The 20,851-nt window shown below is 30.7% G+C and overlaps 1 protein-coding gene across 1 annotated transcript in view; it reads left to right on the plus strand.

Moving 5' to 3' along the window:
- Window positions 1-749: 749 nt before the first annotated feature.
- LOC139490796 (suppressor of lurcher protein 1-like) overlaps window positions 750-20,851 on the plus strand; it is a 387,332-nt gene continuing 367,230 nt past the window's right edge. The window contains exon 1 of the mRNA XM_071277831.1: window positions 750-904. The gene's annotated coding sequence lies outside the window, so the exon portion shown is untranslated. The remainder of the gene's footprint in view (window positions 905-20,851) is intronic.

The following is a 20,851-nucleotide window of genomic DNA, read 5'->3' on the forward strand; positions in this document are numbered from 1 at the left end:
AGAATGATATATTTTTTTATATATTTGATTTGCAAGCGGTTTATAGTTTTCCGGATTAAATTAATGCAAATTAGTAAGAAAAAAAGGAGATGATGTATACGCTTTTCCTTTTGTCTAATTGCAATTTAATACACTATGCAATAAAACAACAGACAGATGAATTTTGTCATACACGTTTTAAATAATCATTACACATTTTAGCATGTTTCCATACGTTGCAGTCAGTACATTGAATTGTGTCTAAGTAACCTCGCAATGTTGATACGAAATAAATCTAATAATAATTTATCCATCTTTGAAATTGCAAAATTAAATTCAAAAGGATAAAGTCTTTCCATTAGTGTGCTAATAAAAGAAAATGATTTTATTGTTTTGTGTTATTCAAATGAATGATAATATTCAACAGAACATACAGAAAAAGCTAAATGTAATAATAAATGCTACACATTATGATCCAAGATTAAGAAAATAGTGAAATAACATTTACCTGAATAAATTGTTTATCTGCCGGACTTTTACAAGGACTTGGTGTTGAAGATTTTTTTTATTGATTTAAACAAACACATCATTTGGGCGAAATTGAAATTATTACTGTCTGTTAAGACAAAATCAAGTTGATATGCGTAAAGCAATTCTAGCAATAAAAGCGACAAATGTTCAACTGTAGTAAAGTGACCGTCTTTTATTTTATTTTATTAGGACATGTTAATTGGAATCAAGTGGTAGAATTATTCTTGAAGCTGACAACATATAAAGTGTGGATGTCAATCATGTGTTAATTACTAGATTTGAACAGAAAAAAGTGAAACAGTGTGATTTCATCAAATTAATTCGTTTAAGATTCCTTTGAAAAAGAACCAATTACTACTATTTAATTTGGATTTAAAGCAAGCAGTATTTTGAGGTAAGTCAAATCAATTTGTTTAAATGCCATGAATAGTAATTTGGTGGTTTTTTTTTCATTTTTAAAACTGTTTTGCATTTATGTATATCTTGATGTCCCATGTTCTGCAGACACCCTAGATGTGTAATTGCCATGTTTAAATAGTGTAGTCACTTTATCGATCATCGCAATATTATTCGTTTAAATGAATATAGGTCTTAAAAAACTACCAGTACAAATTCAGGAATATGGTATTTGATTTTCACTTGTTAAATTTTTTTGAAAGATTTTGATTTTGTCATTTTCAAGTGCGGTACTTCCACTTGTTAATTTGCCATTGCGTTCAGATTTTTTGTTTTACTGTTTTAAACTTAAATCGTACAAAGTTCACATTTACCCAGGCAACTGGTCAGGCGTATCCATATCAATCGAATTTTGAAATAGATGATGCTAAAACAATAATAAGACACTTGTTCGACAAAATTCCAAGTACATTGGTTTCATTGACAGATTTTTGAATAAACAGCATTCTTTTACTTTTTTTCGATAACGTTTTTTTTTCAGATTAGTATTCCAAGTTAAAAAAAATATGGTGGAAGATAATACGATTCTTTTTTTTAAAAGAAACAATAACTACATAATATATATTACATATTGGTGTACCAAATGTTAATCTATCAAATAAAAAAGGGGGAAATTACCTGGAATAGTTTGGTTATACTGTCAGAATTGTGTACTGTGGATTCATTTATTTTCGTTAGTATCAATTTTCGTCGATTGAGGAAAACTCGCATTTTCGTGGATATTTGATTTCGGGGTTTTGCCAATCTCTGCATTCAAAACCTATATAAAATTTCTATTTCGTTGAACATTTGAATTCGTGGTTAACCTGTACCGACAAAACACACGAAAATTGTATCCAACGAATAATAATGAATCCACAGTCCTGAAGTGTGCCAACAAAAGGTGGTCATTTGCACAAGTACGTTACTGACAGATGTATGATCTGTGAAACACATCCATCACTTTACTAGCCCGATATCCAACCTTTTATTCGACCGGTATAAACGTACTTTATTGATGTAATAATGAGAAAGATCACACAATTCTTTGTTTCCGCTTCGATTTTTCTTCAATCATTAGTGAGTAAAATGAAACTTGCTATGATGTAATTAGAATAGGAAGTTGTCGGAAAGAGAGATGCCGAATAACCGGAAGCTGGAGTCATATCTATATATAAAACTGCTTGTCGCGTGACATGTTTCTGATATAATTAGAATAGGTAGTTGTCGGAAAGAGAGATGGTAAATAACCGGAAGCTTGAGTCAAATCTGTAGTTTAACTGCTTGTTGCGTGACATGTTTCTATATGTGTCGCTAGTTGAGCGTATTGATTATAGCCTACTCCAATTGTTACAAGAAAGCTGCAAATAATTATTTATATAGCTCTGTTTAATTTTTATCAAATGAAAAACTTATTTGAAAAGTGTCAGTTGCTATGAATATTCGTTACCTTAACTAATTTTTTATCAAACATATGTTAAAGTAGATTTAGGTTTATCAATAATTACCTTTTAATTTAGTGATATTTTGTAATTTGGTATCTATCAATTAGTTTATTTCGATATATGATGCATAAACAAGTCATTTAAATGCAAATGTTACTTTACATATTCAAGTATTGCATCCTGATTTAATGATTAACAAATAAATGGACTTACTGCGGGGGTTGTATATCGAGGATTATTTTGCGTTTTAGAGTAAAATGTACATTTTGTGTAGGGAAATTACGAGTCTAGTGAACAATTTAGTGTATACAAAGACGCTAGAAGTATCAAGCATAGAAGATCAAATGCAAAATAATGGGGGCATGACAATGATAAGTGTTTATGATCACACTTGACATACTTGAATAAAACACAGGATGCCTTGATGATAGCCCTGTAGTTAGTTTAAACAGTATTTTATTCAAATAAATTTAATTGGATTAGGCAACAGACATGGCCTACGTTAGAGCTTTCCACAAAACAAGGTACAATATATTACAAACAAAGCATCACATACACAAACATAGAATTGATTTTCAAAATTACTTCGTAGCTTTTTAAACACTGGTTCTATCCGTAACATGTGTATGTTACTGTCCTATGTCAGGAAGATTGATAGTGAGTGTATGTTTTCAAATCTATATGTGTTTGTAATGTCACATGTAAAAGTTAATTTTTAATGGACGATTTTCGAAAGTGTTTGTTAAATCTTATTCGAATTGTTAGACTCGGACAATTTTAGCAAGGCAAATTGTCTATTGCTTAAAACATACATGAACGCAGGCTTATTATGGAACTTATGGATTTATTTATAAATCTCTTATCTAATACACGTTTACTAAAGTTGTCATTTCATTTTTATGTTAGGTTACATTATATATATCTGGATGTCTTTGTTACCGACGTTGGCTCAACTATCGATGTAACGTAACCATACTCATATGCTTACGTACGGTTACCTATAGCTATTAGTTTCTGTGTCATTTGGTCTCTTGTTGTTTCGTTGGTAATACATACCACATCTTCTTTTTTTATATCATAAAACAATATATGTGATCACAAGAACTCGTACGACTTGAACATTTCAGTTTACTATGATCAATTTCAGTCATAGGCTGTTTTGTAACACTGATCATTACAAAATCTGAGTTTTCATTGCCCAAACTTAATCATATATCGTTTTTCTGAAAATCATAGCCGCATGGTCTGTTTTAATTAAAGTTCGTTTTGATGTTAAATGTTTTGGAAGTCATCAGATTCTCTGAAGAGTAGTAATCAGTGTCCAATAACAAAATGTTCTCTGATAGAAACAGCTTTTTAAATTCTATCCCAATGCCTTTGTTTTGTTCCCGATATAATCACAGACACCACCTTCTTTGTTGAAGTTTTATTCTGTAATTGAATGATCGTGTTTTCTAACGGTTGTAAAGATATTGTTGTCTCTTGAGATACCAGATTGTCTCACCACTACAACTCATCACTGTTTCTGTCAATATCTATCACAAAATCTAATTGCATATTCTAACTTTTGTTTTGAAATTGGTCTTGCATCATTTAATCTTTTTGATATTGTTATATAGAGACTCAAAAATTGTATTCTACATTTGCATGGAATATCTTCATGCAGATTTGATCAGTTGTCCATTTTCATTACACACTCTAACATATTATTTATCGTAGTAGCCACCATCGGATCTCAAAATTATCCTACGCGCGTGCAGGACGAGGCGTTCTGCTATACATAGACGTATACTAGTTTACGTTTTTTTCTTCCTGCAGAGCCAAGTAAAAATAATTATGAAACTTCTGCATACAAAATATGCTCCCCGTGCAAATATAAATACAGAATAAAAAAATAAAAGAGCATAAGCAAAAAAACGAATTTCCGCTTGAAACACGACTTTAAGAAGTATGAGGATCGACTGGTGTGCTCGGAGTCAGAAAAGAGTATTTTTATTAGAGTATTCTAATGGTAAAAAACAAGTTCAAATTAACAGCACATTCACATGTTATTGTTATGTAATATATTTTACTAGATGCTTAACACCAATCCCCAATCATTATCAAATATATATATTCATAAACGTTGTCAATGTAAGAATACAGTTTGTGTAAGGCCCTTTATAGCTTGCTGTTCGCTGTGAGCTAAGTCCCCGTGTTGAAGACCTTCATTTGACTTAAATGGTTTACTGTAACAAATGGTGACTTGGATGGAGAGTTGTCTCAATGGCACTCATACCACATCTTCTTATATATATTTACAAGTCATAAAGTGTTTCTTACTTGTATACGATATAGACAATTAACGACTATAGACAACTTTCACTACTAAATCAATTTTAACTAATATTATTAATATCCTCTTATTAGTTGATACAATTTAAACATGTTTAACCAATGGTGAAATTAAGGAAATTTTAAATATAAACAGACAAGTGATTAATTAAACCAGGCTAATGAATCTTCATTTCCATGCAGATATCTGTATAAAAAGCATTGTGATATATCTCTATAGGGACAATTTATTTTATATATGGTGTTGAAGTTAATTATAAATCAAAGATTTCAAAGTATTTTACAATATTTCGAGGTTATTTTAATTAACCCTCGAGATTATCGCGCGATCCTCATACCAAACTGATATAAACTGTTACATTAATGTGATCAGCTTTAACAACTCCAGTTATTTATTTTCACTTTCGCCTGATATAACTGTCAATCAACCTAACAATATCAATACAAACAATTTATTTTCTTTGTTTGTTGATGAAGTCGCAGACTAACACATATGGCAGATATCCGTTTTTCGTCAAAAATCCGTTTCCTAGGAGATCAGTGAATATGATATTTTTCCCTTATGGTTACGAATGTTTTACACCTACAGACTAAAACCTGTTGTATTGTCTGCTTAATGTCCCTCATGATTTGTAAAGCAATATTTCTTCAAACACATTATTAATCATTTTGAAAAACGAAAATTGACATTATGGAATTAAAGTCCTAGTGCATAACTGAAAGAACAAAATAATATAAAGAAAGCAGAACATGTCGATGTATTTATCCTTGATTAAGTTACGGTGATGTGATAGCCATTTGAAGAAAGCTATTATCGGAGAAGTATTTTGATAACTATAAAAAGAAAATTACAATATTTTATATTCACTGAGTAAAACCGAATACTATATATTTATTGCAAACATGTTCTCCTACAGTTGCTTATCATTAATTAGTACAGTAATAATAAAGTCGATAAGTTTGGCACCGTCTGTAATGGGCAATTTACTCTATTCTGATTCTAACTTCTGATTCCAATAACCATACATCAATTCAATTTATGTCTGATACAAGCAAACAAAACCAAACGAAGCATAATATACTATGAAAACAATAATTTCAAAATCAATAAGGTGCCAGTTTGTAAGTTTTTGTATAAATACATTTTTATGTCAGTGAAAAACCACAATATCACTAAAAAAAAAATTAAAAAACATTTTCATGTGTTTTTCGATCAAATATAATGAGTTTTTTTTTCTGGTTGAACTTACTTATCGAATCTTAAAAAAGCAATACATCTAGAGGTGTAACAGGTGTATGTATTTAATGTGTTTAATTTGTTTTTGATATACATATATGATAATTCTATACATTTGTAGTTTTGTAAGATGAACTATCTATATCAATTGTTCAACCAAAAATATAAAAATGTTTTCAAAATGATTATTCTGCAAAGTGGAAAGGGATAAAAAATAAGTTGCATAAACTTATTTCCCAATCCATTATAAATAAATAAGTTAAAACTAAAATTATCATAAAATTCCGATCCAGTTTCAAAATAAAGTTTCGATTTTGTTTTGCTTTAAGATATACTGCTGATTTTGTGTTGATATTTTGTACAGGGTTTTAAATTGCTAATTCGAGTTGATAACCTACCTGACAGTGTATTTTATGTAATAGAACACTGGGCTTAAGATTGTGAAGTAACGTGGTGTTTGCCAATACTGTACTTCCCCTTTAAATGATTCAGTTTTATCCTTATGTTTCTCTAGACTTGGTAACGGCAGAAAAAAGTATGCGTAAAATACCAAATAACATTGACAATGCAAGGTTATAGTACGGTGTTTGATGTATGTATCCGCCCACTGAAAACATCTAAATAAAAATTTAACGCGAAATACAAGAATCGTGGTGAATTAGGCATCAGACGCCAAAGTAAATCTAATTTTATCCAACGTTGAGTAATAAATGACCGCTTAATAATACGACTTACAAATCAGTGTGTTTAAGAATCAGGCCTCGGAAGACACTATTAATTCTTCTTGATTGCTTGAATCAAATGGCTTAAAAAATCTTAAATAAAGAGAGGGTTGAGTAGTCACAAGACTAGTAGCCGTGCAATATGTATATGTGTGTGTCCTATGTCGGGAACTTCTGTAATGATTTTTTTGTAACTTCTTTAAAAATAAGGTTTCATTGACTGTCTTTGCTTAATGTAGTGACGATAACTTGTTAAGGAAGATAAATTGAGACGACAACCTGTATGCGATGAATATCATGCAAAATTGTAAAAAAATACTTTGATATTGCTCATCTGATATTACTCTAATACAATACTTATTGACATATTTACAACTATGCATAGCAACTATTTGGTGTCAACTTTGTACTACCTTCTTGTGTGTTCTTTCTTACAGGGCACGAATAAATGCTTCCATAACTTTATTGGTGATTTTCGATGTAAAACACATATATTTGTCTTATCCAAATAATCCCCATTGCCGAAAAATTGCGTTTCTCTGACAAGAAATAAATTACCTGTAAACAAAACCCTATTCATCACCTGTACTTATTCAAAGCTTTATTCTCAGTTTTATTTTATGGACATACGTATATAATTTCATTATATTATACCTTCTTATACTTATATAATAAAGGCAATATAGTGCGGTGACTGAAGGTAGATTTTTTTGAATTTAATCTCCCCACCGAACACACACCTATATAATATATCATTGGAAAGAGGAAATCGTTTACTATAATAATATGCCTGTCGTCAGGACTTGGTATGGTCACAATTTTTTTTAATTGAGGTCAAAGGTCATATGTGAAAATCTGTGAAAATTTGGGAGGGTTTCAATTTTGACATTTTTTTCTATTTCTAAACTCTACATAAATACAAACGATACTGTTTTGGCTTTATTAATGTTTGTTATTATACATAAACCTTAATCATTAAGATTTATTTTATCAAAAAAATCCTAAATCGACGTTTTATAAACAAAACTTCAAAAATTAAGTTTTCAACCTATAAAATGTTTAGAGCACCTTAACCTTTTGAAAAATTTCAATTTCAGGTAAAAATCAAGTGTCATGCGGGACAATACTTTAAAATTATTTTTTAAACTATCATATTGGGTGAGGTATCAAATCAAAGCAATAGAACACTACAGTCAAATATGACCTCAAATTGAATTGAAAATACTTCAGGTTTTATTATAGACTATTCGTAGCTTTTGGGTTTTTTTCACTATTATTACTGCTTCCATATATAGTATTATCTGTTGTTGCGTATTTAACTCTGGTTAATATCTATTACATTATAAGTTTTGTACCTATATCCCCCCTTTTTTCCTTGAAATTCGTACCACAAACTTCAAAAGTATTCCATATAAAAAAAGAAGATGTGATATGATTGCAAATGAGGCAACCCTCCAAATGAGACATAAATTACCAATACGTCCAGTACGGGCTTCAACAATGAGTAAAATTTATACTGCATAGTCTTCAATTCACGAAATGAATATTGTAAAACAAACGAAAAATCTCTCGACCTGATTGATGTACAAAATGAATAGGAAACAAAAAAATATAGTATATAGAAACATACGACAAACACTGCATTACCGTCTCGTGACTTGAAACATACACAAACAGAATGTGGCGGGGTTTGACTTTTTTAAGGGCACGCCAACACTCCCCAAACCCGGGGGCTGGGACCGTGTGTTTAAGTTCAACAAGCTCTGTACCTAATCAACCGTTATCTCCATCATCTTCATTTTCACCAAACGTCACAAGACATGTTTTTAATATTTCTATACATTTCACTCATGGCCACAGGTATATGCACATGAAAGGTTCTGCTCAAAGCAAACACGTTATTTTGAGTTTTTCTTTACAAGTACAGACAAGGTATTGTAGGATGTCCGAAGACATTTGTTCCCAAAGAAATACCAGCTTTGAAGATTTAACAGAGATCTAAAATGGGGTTAAGATGACATCCATACGCTTGTTTGCAAAGATGATGGGGAAACATTATGCATGAGACATACACACTATCTTGATTTCGCTTAATTTCATGGTTGGCAACACATTAGATGTAGCTTCGCACTCTACTTTAAGAAGCATAAAATCCATTGGCATTCAATATTTCAACAAGGTGTTTCGAACCAAAATCATGGTACATTTGTAAAGCCAATCCTAAGTGAAAAGGATTAAAAAAAAAAATGATCACACAAACGGTTGACCCAACAATTGCTTAAGCAATTACGCAATTTCTGTGATGCCATTTCCTGAGAATAGTCTTGGCTATGCAGTTTCATCGAGTTACCATTAGATGAATTGCAATAAAGACGAAGGCATTGACTGAATTGAAGAAGAAAGAGACAATTTATCCGAAGTTGGGAATACTTCTGTAGAGTTTGTAGAGCTGTCTTTTCTATTGTATACTTGCCGTGGAATGACATATCTGTCCGTTATTTGTGTCTATTACATTTGACATAAAAATTTTGAGTTCAGTTTTCAATCGACTAACAGCTGATATGGCATCTCAAATAGTTATTTTGCTACAAAATATTGTTATATTTGCCTTGACAACTTGACAACTGAATTTCTATAGAAATCAATGAGTTAAGACTGCATTTTAAGTAGAATATTTTAAATTAGAATCAGCTGGAAGAAAAGATCTACTACTAAGTAGTATATTTATCTGGTAACGGTGTCATGAGGAATGACCTTTACATCGTTGTCAATTGCCAAAATAAAATGAGTAAAAGCAATATCGTGATCTGATATATCTACTTTTTTTTCGTTTTTAGCAAATAATTTGTAATGCAACCAAATGACAGAGTGCTCAATAAGTTTAAAAGATGGACGGGAAACTATTTCAACTTTAACTTTATCTGACACGGTTAAAACATTCTTAATACGCTCATCTGATTCAAACTTGAGTAGTTTTTTTTATCTTTCTAAAATGTTTTGTTGCAACAAAATATACAAGCGCTCCAGTTGAACGACTGCATTCTAGAACGCGTACACATACCCGAAACTGAGGGACAACAGTCCGATAATTGTATGTCGTCATTAAATATCAGATTAGAAGCTTCCTCGCTCTTAAAGGGGGGACAAATATGTTTACTTGTGTAACTTTTGAAGCATGAACAATGATACACAGCCTGCACGGAGTTCTGTAAATTAACAGCTTTCGCATGAAACAGTTTGATGTTCACCTCATCTAATCTTTTATTCAATACAGATACAAAAATCGACTTTCCTATACTGGGAAATTGACTCAAAATTTCAGTCCATTTTTTCAATTTAACAACTTTTGTCTTTTCTTTGGACTTAATGGAGCAAGTTGAAACATACTTGACATATCACGGAATATTTACTGAAACTATCCGTCAATTATTTTGATTTTACAATTAGACTTTTCTGACAAAGTATATTTAATGTTTTATAACAAAAAAACAGAGAATATAAACACATACAAACAAAGAATGTAGCATATATCAGTGCAAATATGTGTATATACTAGCGAAGAGGTAGTAATATCATATATCAGTTGAGAGCAAATTATTGACTAATATACAAAATGTGACGGAAGGCAAGTGATTAAGTTCTGTGTTGAAATTGAAGTTTTTTATTCCATTCTTTTTCCATTGATTTCTTAAGGTTTTTTTCATATTTTGGTTCCGAAATTTTTATCACTGATTAGTTTTATAAAATACTATATGCTAAAAATATTATGGAATAATTTTTATTGCTACTATTAAGAAGAAACTAAAGTTTGTGTCTGAATTTGCAATTAAAAATACCTCAATTTTTAACAGTCTTAACTTTGCAAATTTTATAGAGCATAAGAAAATGAAATACTAAATAGAATATTTCGATATATGAAAATAGCTTCAGGAAAAACTAATTCAGTTAAATGTAAGTGAACATACACAATTTTTCATTTTGAAAAAGGGGGGTTGAAACTCTCCAAATAACCTACTAGTCATTAAAACGACTTTTTAGAAAAATGTGACCGTACGAAATTCTGACGACAGGGCAAAAACTTAAGAAGACATATTTGTCTTTAAGTTAAGACCATTTTTAGCCGTGTGTTATTTGGGGAGATTAAACTCGCGATCTAGACGACTTTTTACACTTCTGTCACCGCACTAATAATAGCATAACCGGTGTCTAAAATTAACAAATCAACTGAGAAAGAAACAAATCCGGGTTTCTAACTAAAACCGAGGGATATTTACTACACATCTTCTTATATCTATAGACCGTTAAAAACACGTAAAGGAATTGCCATTAACAACTTTCTGGTTTTTGTATAAAGACTTGTTGAAGAATGTATTCTATACTGCCGTTATCGTATAATTACACCTGATTTTGTTGTAGTAAAAACCTTATTTAAACCTTGCAAATATGTGAACTCTCATATTCAATCGATTTATGATTTTTAAACAGCGGTATACTATTGTTATAATGTAAATTATTTTAACCTGTTATTTTGAAATATACAAAAGTTTTTACTCTGAAATATAGTTTAAGCGTGGTTCTTTTTATAATGAAAATGATAAAAGGCTGTGCACTAGAAAAAAAAACGGATTAAATATTGCCTTGCAGGATACAAAATATGTTCCATAGAATTTTCAATAATGCCTTCAAGTCATCTACATATATATAGAAAATATATGTCTGAACAGACAAACTATCACTTAATCATAACAGGAGGAAATCAAAGCTTGATGCACAAGTAATGTAATAATAGGAGCAAATCAGTTTGATGTCAGACAGTGATTGGATGTTATCGCATCATTTCATGTTAATCAAAAGTTATACAAAGATCACAATGTTAACACTAGACTGACAAATGTACGTTCACTGTCAATATGTTCAATGTAAGCTAGTATTTTCTTGTTTCTTATCGACGAAAGATGATATGAATTGAAGAATAATGAAGTTTTGTAGTGAGACACCATTAGCTGTAATTCAACGAAATCCCCAAATTTACTCATCATGGTCAATCAATGGCAATTTGTTCTTCGCGACAAGGCCTTAAATATACATATTGTCTCTAAAAACAAACTGTCTCTGATATACACAATGCATCTAATAAACAAACTGTCTCGTATATACACAATGTACATAATATATTCACTGTCTCTAATAAACAAACTGTTTCTATTCGCGACAAGGCCTTTAATATACACAATGTCTAATAAACAAACTGTCTCTATTCGCGACAAGGCCTTTAATATACACAATGTCTAATACACAGATTGTCTCTATTCGCGACAAGGCCTTAAAAATACACAATGTATGTAATAAACAAACTGTATCTATTTGCGACAAGGCCTTACATATACACAGTGTATCTAATAAACAAACTGTCTCTATTCGCGACAAGGCCTTACATATACACAATGCAATGTCTCTAATAAACAAACTGTCTTTATTCGCGACAAGGCCTTTAATATAAACAATGTCTAATTAACAAACTGTCTCCATTCGCGACAAGGCCTTAAAAATACACAATGTCTCTAATAGACAAACTGTCTCTATTCGTGACAAGGCCTTACATATACACAATGTCTCTAATATAAAATTAAAATGTATGTAATAAAAACAATGTATCTAATTATCACTAATATACACATATAACGAATTGCAGAGAAACAGTCTATACACTGTATTTACTATTATTGAAAATGTGTGCACTAACAAAATATAAATTTCTGGTGCATCTTTAAACCTTTGGGTATACATTTTATTTATATCTTATTTTTTTTTCTTCATTTTTTGCAAAACAGACATGGTAATTAATATTTTATTTTTTAGAGCCAACTGTCATCTGAATAAAAGTTACCAAAAGCTACACTTCAAATTATTTTATTATTGTAGCTGTACAAACATAGGTTGGTGGGTTCAAAATCAATTTTAATTTAAAGAACAGTGTGCTACAAATGGACGCCGGTAGGGATTTATTTTTGAAAATCTTTGTATCATTATGTCTTATTGTTTATCAATTTAAAAAACATGGTATCTTATCTTAATTACAACTACAAATGTATCTTCTTATTTCTTTATTATATCAACGACGTCCATACAAAATTCCCATCATGTCTGTTTTGTTTTGTTGGGTTCGTGTAACGTTTTAGTTTCCTATGTTGTGTTTTGTAAAGTGTTGTTTGCTTTTAGGTTTTTCAGTGCCATGGCGCTGGTAGTGTATTTTAAGCTTTTGATTTTGAATTTATAACTTTTGTATGTATCGCCTATCTTTTTCTAGTTTGTATATCTTCCGTATATACTTTGAATAATGACACAAGTCATGCTGGTCAATGTATTGTTGAAATAGACATATTTCTTGTACAGCTTGATCCTCATTGACTTGAAGATTGTTCTTAATTTTTTAATTACAATGGACCAAACTATTTGTGAAAAGATCGCATGACTATTGTTTTGAAACGAGTTAAAAATGAAATGTATATGACATTAAAATGAATAAATATCAGAGTGACTGATGTATTGATTAATGTGATATTCAGACAGTAGTGCTTATAATATACGTCTAAATCACTGCTGACCACTCTTCATTTAAAAAACCATTTATCATAGCAGTGTCCCAACAGGAAAGACATTGTCTATCAACGGTCGCTAAATATTGATGTTTATCCAGAAAAAAAGGCAATCGCTGGTATTTGCATTTTCTACTTCATTTGTTAGTTCTATTAGAAAAGAACTTTTATGATCAACATATTCTCTTTCTATGAAAGAATAAGCATACTTCAAACGTTTAAATAATAGAATACTATTAAACCTCAACTATAGGACACTTTAATATATAGTGTTATCGGTTAAGTGGGAATTTATATAAAATTAGATATTCAATAGACAGAGAAAAAACAACAGTTTATCATATCGGAAAAAAATCAGATGCAAAGTCGTAATTCTCTGGTCCATTATCTTAAATTTAAATGATAAGAAGATATTTCATGTGCAACATTGGTCAAATATCAATTGTTTAGAACTTTGGCAAACAATCGCATTGTGTGCGCTTTTGGAATAATTATAAACAATCGTGCATAGATTTAAAAAAAGATTAGTGTATTGTTGCTTTCAATCGCTTCTTTCCTGAAACAGAATCCCCCTTTTCAATAGTTATATACACGGAGATATCTATGTTTTATATTAAATGTTCCCGCAAAAAGGTGTATTCATATTTTTATGTCTTTTGTGATTTGGATAATAAAGTGTGTTTGGCACATCATTGATATTCTTTGATAAATTTATTCACAGTGTTTTCTAAACTCAGATTATTTAGATACTCCTATAGTGTATTGACAACTGACTATTGTGAGAAACCGTATAGGGACCTATGGGTACGTTTTGGTTTATTTTGTGAGCCATTTAGGTTGCTACTTTATCAAACAAACTTCCTTTGCAACATTTGAAAACACTTTTGCGGAATGTTCGGTCCCTTATGCACTTACACCTTATTTGGTTTTCAACTTTATATTTAAGCGTCACTGATGAATCTTTTGTAGACGAAAACCGCATCCAGCCGTAAACAAGTTTAAATATAGTATATATCATGATATTATTTACTTAAGCATATCATTTTAAATTAACAAATGAAATTGTTTTGGAAATGGAATGGAAATTTGAATCATAACTCTGCTAGCGGGACTAAATGATAAGATTGATACCCCAATTCTTGAGTATTACTCGTGTTCATCCCTATTTTTGTTAGGATTTTGTGGTCTGTAACTTTAGTGAAATATTGTTATCTTTTTTAATTATCTTTTATCGTTTTGTCTAGTTGTTTGAATTGTTTTCAATCGGCATCATTATTCGATTGCCATCTGTGTTTCTGTTCCCTCTGTATTGGTGGTTCGTAATGCGCAATGTTTTTATTTCGCAAAGTGTCTCTAATTTCATAAAGTGTATTAAAAAATTAATATGAAAATGTCATACGAATATACAGCTCTTGATTTCATTACAATTATATAATTTCATATTATGAATGAATATACAAGGGATGCTTTGCAAGGATACATTGAAGAGCCTATTTTGCTTTCGAAGTGAAAAAGAAATAAAAAAAACCCTGGTAGATCTAGGTTTCGTTTAATGAAAACTTTCACCGTGTCTCGTCTCACGATATAATTTATATGATGTGTAATCTCTAAACATTTGGTGGGAAAACGAACATAATATATGGGTTCATGTAAATTGTATGTCTTAAAGTGTCATGATGGAGATTGAGAAGGCAACGTCTGAATCTTCTAAAATGTTTATTAAAACATTTATAATGACTTATGCTTAAGGTTTAACGTCATAGCAAGATTATGAACAGATATATTCCATCATCGAACTAACTGAAACTACTGTACACAATGTAACTATAATGTATGCCATTATTTTTAACTAATTGTTTTTTAAAAAGCAAGTCTTTCATCAATTGTTAAGTCATTAAAAACGATTCTACAAAATTAAGATCGAGTATCTACTTGAATACATGTATTCAAGATATCGCAGACAGTTGACCAGTTGATTGCACACGTTTTAAGTGTACATAATAGTATTCTTTTAGTTTATAACTGTTGTGGTAAGGATTCCAGAAACAAACTTGTTCACAGCAATGCAAAGGAACATCACATTTACCGGCAAGTGATCAAGTTCTGAAAATTTCATCATCCGAAAGAGATGTGGGCAGTTAGAGAAAACAAGCTTTTGTATCAGCACATGTTTTTGGTGAGCACAGGATTCAGCTCAAAGATAGGAAAACAAATGTTTGCATACACACGAACAGATATATAGAAAAGGGAGGGACACTATTATAAAATGTAAAAAAACAGCAAGCCATTTTACGTTTGAATCATCTGATAAACCATGCCTGCTATTTATTTTCGTCAATTAAAAGTAGTGTTGTCAAATCGTACACTTTTGCCTAACCGGTTACTCGGATAATTGTTCGACCGATTAACCGGTTAACCGAGAGTTTAAGCTGATGTTTGAAGGTCTTATCTATAGTGACCTACACATAGATATAAGAATATGTGGTATGAGTGTCAATGTGACGCCCTTCCATCCAAGTCATAAATTCACGTTTTTATAATACGCGCGTACGATGAATTGAAGTTTGTACTTTGGTATTATAAGGCTTGTCTGTGAAGATTCCTGGCAAAGTTTGACTTTTAATGACCAAATACACCGTATCAACTATGGCGTTTGAACTAACGTCAGATTGAAAAATAAAAAAAAAACTTCTTGATCTGTAGAATTTAATATGTCTGAATACGACGAATCTTTCATTTTCTCTTGTTGTCTCCGAAAATAATGTGGAGTGTTTCAATTTGAAATGATTAAGCCAAAGCTTGTTATTCGTACTATCAAGTATACATTAATTACATACAAGTTCTTATTTATTATATAATTTTTGATTAACAATAGCAATCAATAAACTGGACAATTGATCTTTAAAACTAATTACCACGACCATAAAGTTTAAAGAAAACATAACTTTTTAATAATTTCAATACACATTTATATCAAATCAATCAAAATTGAATAAAATTCCGGTAAACCGGTAAGCGTTTTTGGTAATCGGTATTCGATCGTTCAAACAATTAGTGTTGTCAGCGGTTACCCGGTTAACCGCTGACAACCCTAATTAAAAGATATAAATTTTACTTTTTATTGACACTTTCACTGATAAGGTTACCGATCATCACGTTTTTTTTTTTGTTCACAGATCTGAAATATTTCGAAGTAATCATGTATATTTCACTTGATAGTTATTAAGTTGATTCTGTCGTTGATTTAGGTCGTACTGTCTGTTCAGAGCTATAAACTATTTGCCAGTATAATTTTCTTTCTGATTGTTATAGCAATATAACTAAATAGATCAAGACAATTTTTACTTTAGATGTTGTAGATATAGATCAATGTTTGCTATAATGTAAAGCAAAGAATATTATAACTTGATTTATTGTATATAACTTCAACACTTCATTAAATCAAATCAGCCGGTGAGATCTTACATAACTTCTATATCGACGATATTCATTTAAAACAAGTACGTTTACTTCTCCTGTTCCTTTGTATGTATATCTGGAATAGTGTCTAAAGTTTTACAACATCCATGATTTGAATGATTCTTATCAGTAAGCTGTTCCGAAGAAGTCCATGGATTTGTTCCTTTTAACGTAGTGACAATCTAATCTATTTTATCTCAAAACACCAAATGTAACATACTCTCGTAATTCAATATTGGCAACACAACGCTAACGTTTTCCACCATACTCCTAGGGCATGACAGAATGAACCTAGTGTATGCAACATGAAAAGCATAACCCTCTGATTCACTTTAGAAGTTTCTCGCGGATTGTGTTCTTTATTATATAGTTCAGTTTTGTATGCTAATTTGTGGACAGTTGTTTATGTGTAAGTCTCTGTAGACTGCTGTCACTTTCTTGCTTGTGAAGTTGCTCGTTAGAAGCTTAAATAACTCAATTAATAAATTGTAATACAGTATATTTTTAAGGTCCTATTATCTAATAATGCAATGAGTATTTCGTTCATAAATGTTTTTCATTTTCTACACATTCTCTTAATACTATCTTTACAAATCATTAAATATACATTCTGCACTGTATAAAGTACAGCATCTAATTATTTTTTCAACATCTCCAACTGTTATCGAACTTAAAAGCAGGAAATGGGTGAAACAATATTTTGTTTATATCTGAGCTTACACAGCATTGTATCCTGATTGTATCAATAGCCTTCAATATTCTTGAACTAATGACCAAGCATCAGATGTAATAGATGTGATTCTCATTGATTAAGTAGCTCTTTAGACTTGCGATTATTTTCATAACCATTTGAATATACAATGTTTTGAATACAGACCACTGAAAACCCATTACAAATTACACTTGTACTACTGCAGTGTCGTGACAAATTAAAAATTAGACATCGCCATTGATTTTAGTTATGTCAACTTGGAGCGATACAAAACAACATAATACTTTTACTTGTAAATAAGTGTTCAGAGTAAATGGCTGGAAATCACTTTTAATTCTTATTGATCAGCAAATTACTTTTATAAAGAATAAAGTACGAAAAAGGCGAGGTTGGCAATTTAATCTATCATGGTGTGTCGTAAGTTTTAAAATAAATAATATTTCTTCATTATATGTATACATAAATGCAAAACGACAAATAGGAAACATCAATCCTGAGAAAGTTCTTCATTCTTTGTGTTTTTGTTTTATCCAAATTAATCCGTATTTGTACATCAGAATAAAGAGACTCTCCTATTTTCTTCAAATGTTTCTGCATTTTCATTCTTTTGTTTTTATTGATAATTTCCTTGACTTTTTTAATATGATATGTCCTTGAAATCCTGTTCTTTTAATAGTTTCACAACGACAGAAATTATATCTTAAACTTTTTTTAGATTGTGTTCAACCCAAATCATTGAAGGAATTTTCACAACATTTTAGTTTTTATCGCTCGTGAAATGAACTGGTTACTGCCTTTTCTCTCTCAAACGTCACGTCTAGAACTATACATATAAACTTATCAATGAATATGAATTCTGTCGAAAATAGTTGTATTCTTTTCCCCAATGAAGAATAATGAATTTTAATGACTTCTCACGAGATGCTTGAGGAAGTCTATATCATACTTTGATCAAAACCTCGCTGACCACAGATCGTTCAAAATGCAATCTATCAAACAATGTCTGAACAGGAAAAGGTCTTTGATTATCAGAATTGTATTCAATTAGTGTCTACAAGACAATGCCAAAGCTGATATTTACACTGTACGTTTATACTAATTATTGCTTTCAATGAAACATTTTTCAGGAATCTTAATTTGATGTGTAAATAGAATCAGACATGGAAATTCAACACCAAATATGTTTCTCGACAATTAACATTGGATGTTTTGTGTTAGCAATGATAAGAACATGCATGCCATGTGTATGTTAAGGATAATCCTAATAAAACATTCTTACTCATTGTCAATAGTACGTATTGGATTTGTGTCCATTATTGAATACTATCAATTCAGAAATTTATCGAGGTTTTGAACAATGCGAATAATGCGACTCCTTTAATATCGCAATAATCTATGATAAATGCACGCAATTTTCCGAATTTACTGTATTCTATTTATTGATATCACTTTAATAGTTTAAAGTATACACTTATGTGGAAGTCTACTATTTATTTGAAATATCTAAATGGTTCATGAATCTTTCATTTCATTTCAAAATAAGTTTCTTACTCTATGACGTAAATATGATATACTATTAAACCAGTTGCAACCTTCTGAGGCAAAGCTGCCTCATAGATTCTGGGAGATGTAGAGCCAATTAACATACAAAGCGCTGAAACGTCCGATCATTTTCCCTCGCTTAAACATGTACAGAAATTGTTATAAAAAATCACTGTTTCCCTGAGCAGATATTTGACTTCTGAGAAGAAATCCATTCCAATATTTTGTGTTATCTAATTGGTAGTAAAGAAAAGATTTATAAAAAAAATATTGTTGTTTTGGTATGGATCTCCAAATTGTGTACTGTTGTAAGAAATCTGTTTGACTAGTATTAAGAAAAACTTAATACTTGACATTAATTTGATTATAATGAAAGTCATGTAGTAATCTATGGTACGAGTATTCCAATCTTGTCTAGACTTGGAATGAAGATGAGCTTAAAAAGTTACATGTATAAAGTATACAATGTAGACACTTGTCTTCTGTTGACGCTGCTGAACTAACATCCTAATGTCTAATTTTAATTCGTTGATGGGCATCCGACATCTTTTTTGTAATTCCTATTAAATACTTTTGATGAATATAAACATTAATGTATGCCGATAATATGAAAGCTGTTAGAAGCCGTATACCAAATCATCTGATCAGAATTTGGTATTATTGTTATTGTACTTTTTGTTACCTTTAAACTCGTTTCTTGTATTTTATTTTAAAGGGTAACAAAAGCGCGAACCTGTCATATGATATTTATATTTACTCATTTACATCCAATGTTAGTTTTTGTCGTATGAAAACAAAAATGTGATAGTTCTTTCAGAACATCTGCCTTTTTAGGAGTATATTCTCTTTTTTTGTTTGGTTTTTTGTTTTAATTTTTTGTTTTTTGGTTGTTTTTTGATTGGTTTTTTTTCAAAACAAAAAGTCAAATAGCAAAATTAAAATCTCAAACTCATCAAAACGAATGGATAACAACTGTCATATTCCAGACTTGGAACATGCATTTTCGTAAATAGAAAACGATGGATATTATCGAGGAAAAGAGGAAGAGACAGTAGGAGTATATCGCCGGTCATCTATGACACATACAATTCAAAACATTCAACCAAATCATAATGGCGATGATAAACGTATGAAGGCACTACTACCACTTCAGCACTTGAAAAGATTGATTTCAAAGCTTCTTTGTAAGCATCGACCCTCTATCAAGGACATCACTATATGCAAAAGTAAAATACTGAACTCCGAGGAAAATTCAAAAAGGAAAGTCCCTTATCAATGAAACGCACGCCTTTGAATATCGTTACCTGGAGAGATATTCTCTATATGTAGGAACTATGAACCTACAAAAAAGAATTTGAAATAGCGTAACGTTAACATTACGCTTATCTAAGATAACTGACCTACAGTGTTCGAGAATACAATTAAACTTGTCAGCAAGGCTCAATATTACATATGTAGAACTACGGATACAAATAAAAGTCATGTAACAGTTGAAATAAGTTCAGGAATCAATTACAGTGAGTTGCTTATAGGTGTTCTGTAAAACTTTACCTATAGCTCAACCTGTTTTTAAAATTGACAATACAATAGGGACATTTAAATTGACCAGTTGGTATTGTTAGATTTAAATCTACCTTGATGCTACCTGTAAAAAAATTTATTCACCTAACCCAAAGTTTCAGCATGCTTTTTTCCTGAACTTTTTCTTACCTAGGATTATTCTTAAAAGTAAAATTATTCTATTGAGAGATTTTTATTTTACTGTCATTCAAAATATTAAGAGTTATCAAGCCAAACAAGAATGACTATATCATATATGTTATTTTCTTGCAGTTTATTTAAAATTGCATGGCCTAAAA

The sequence above is a fragment of the Mytilus edulis genome, chromosome 10, assembly GCF_963676685.1.
Source record: "Mytilus edulis chromosome 10, xbMytEdul2.2, whole genome shotgun sequence".
NCBI lineage: Eukaryota > Metazoa > Mollusca > Bivalvia > Mytilida > Mytilidae > Mytilus > Mytilus edulis.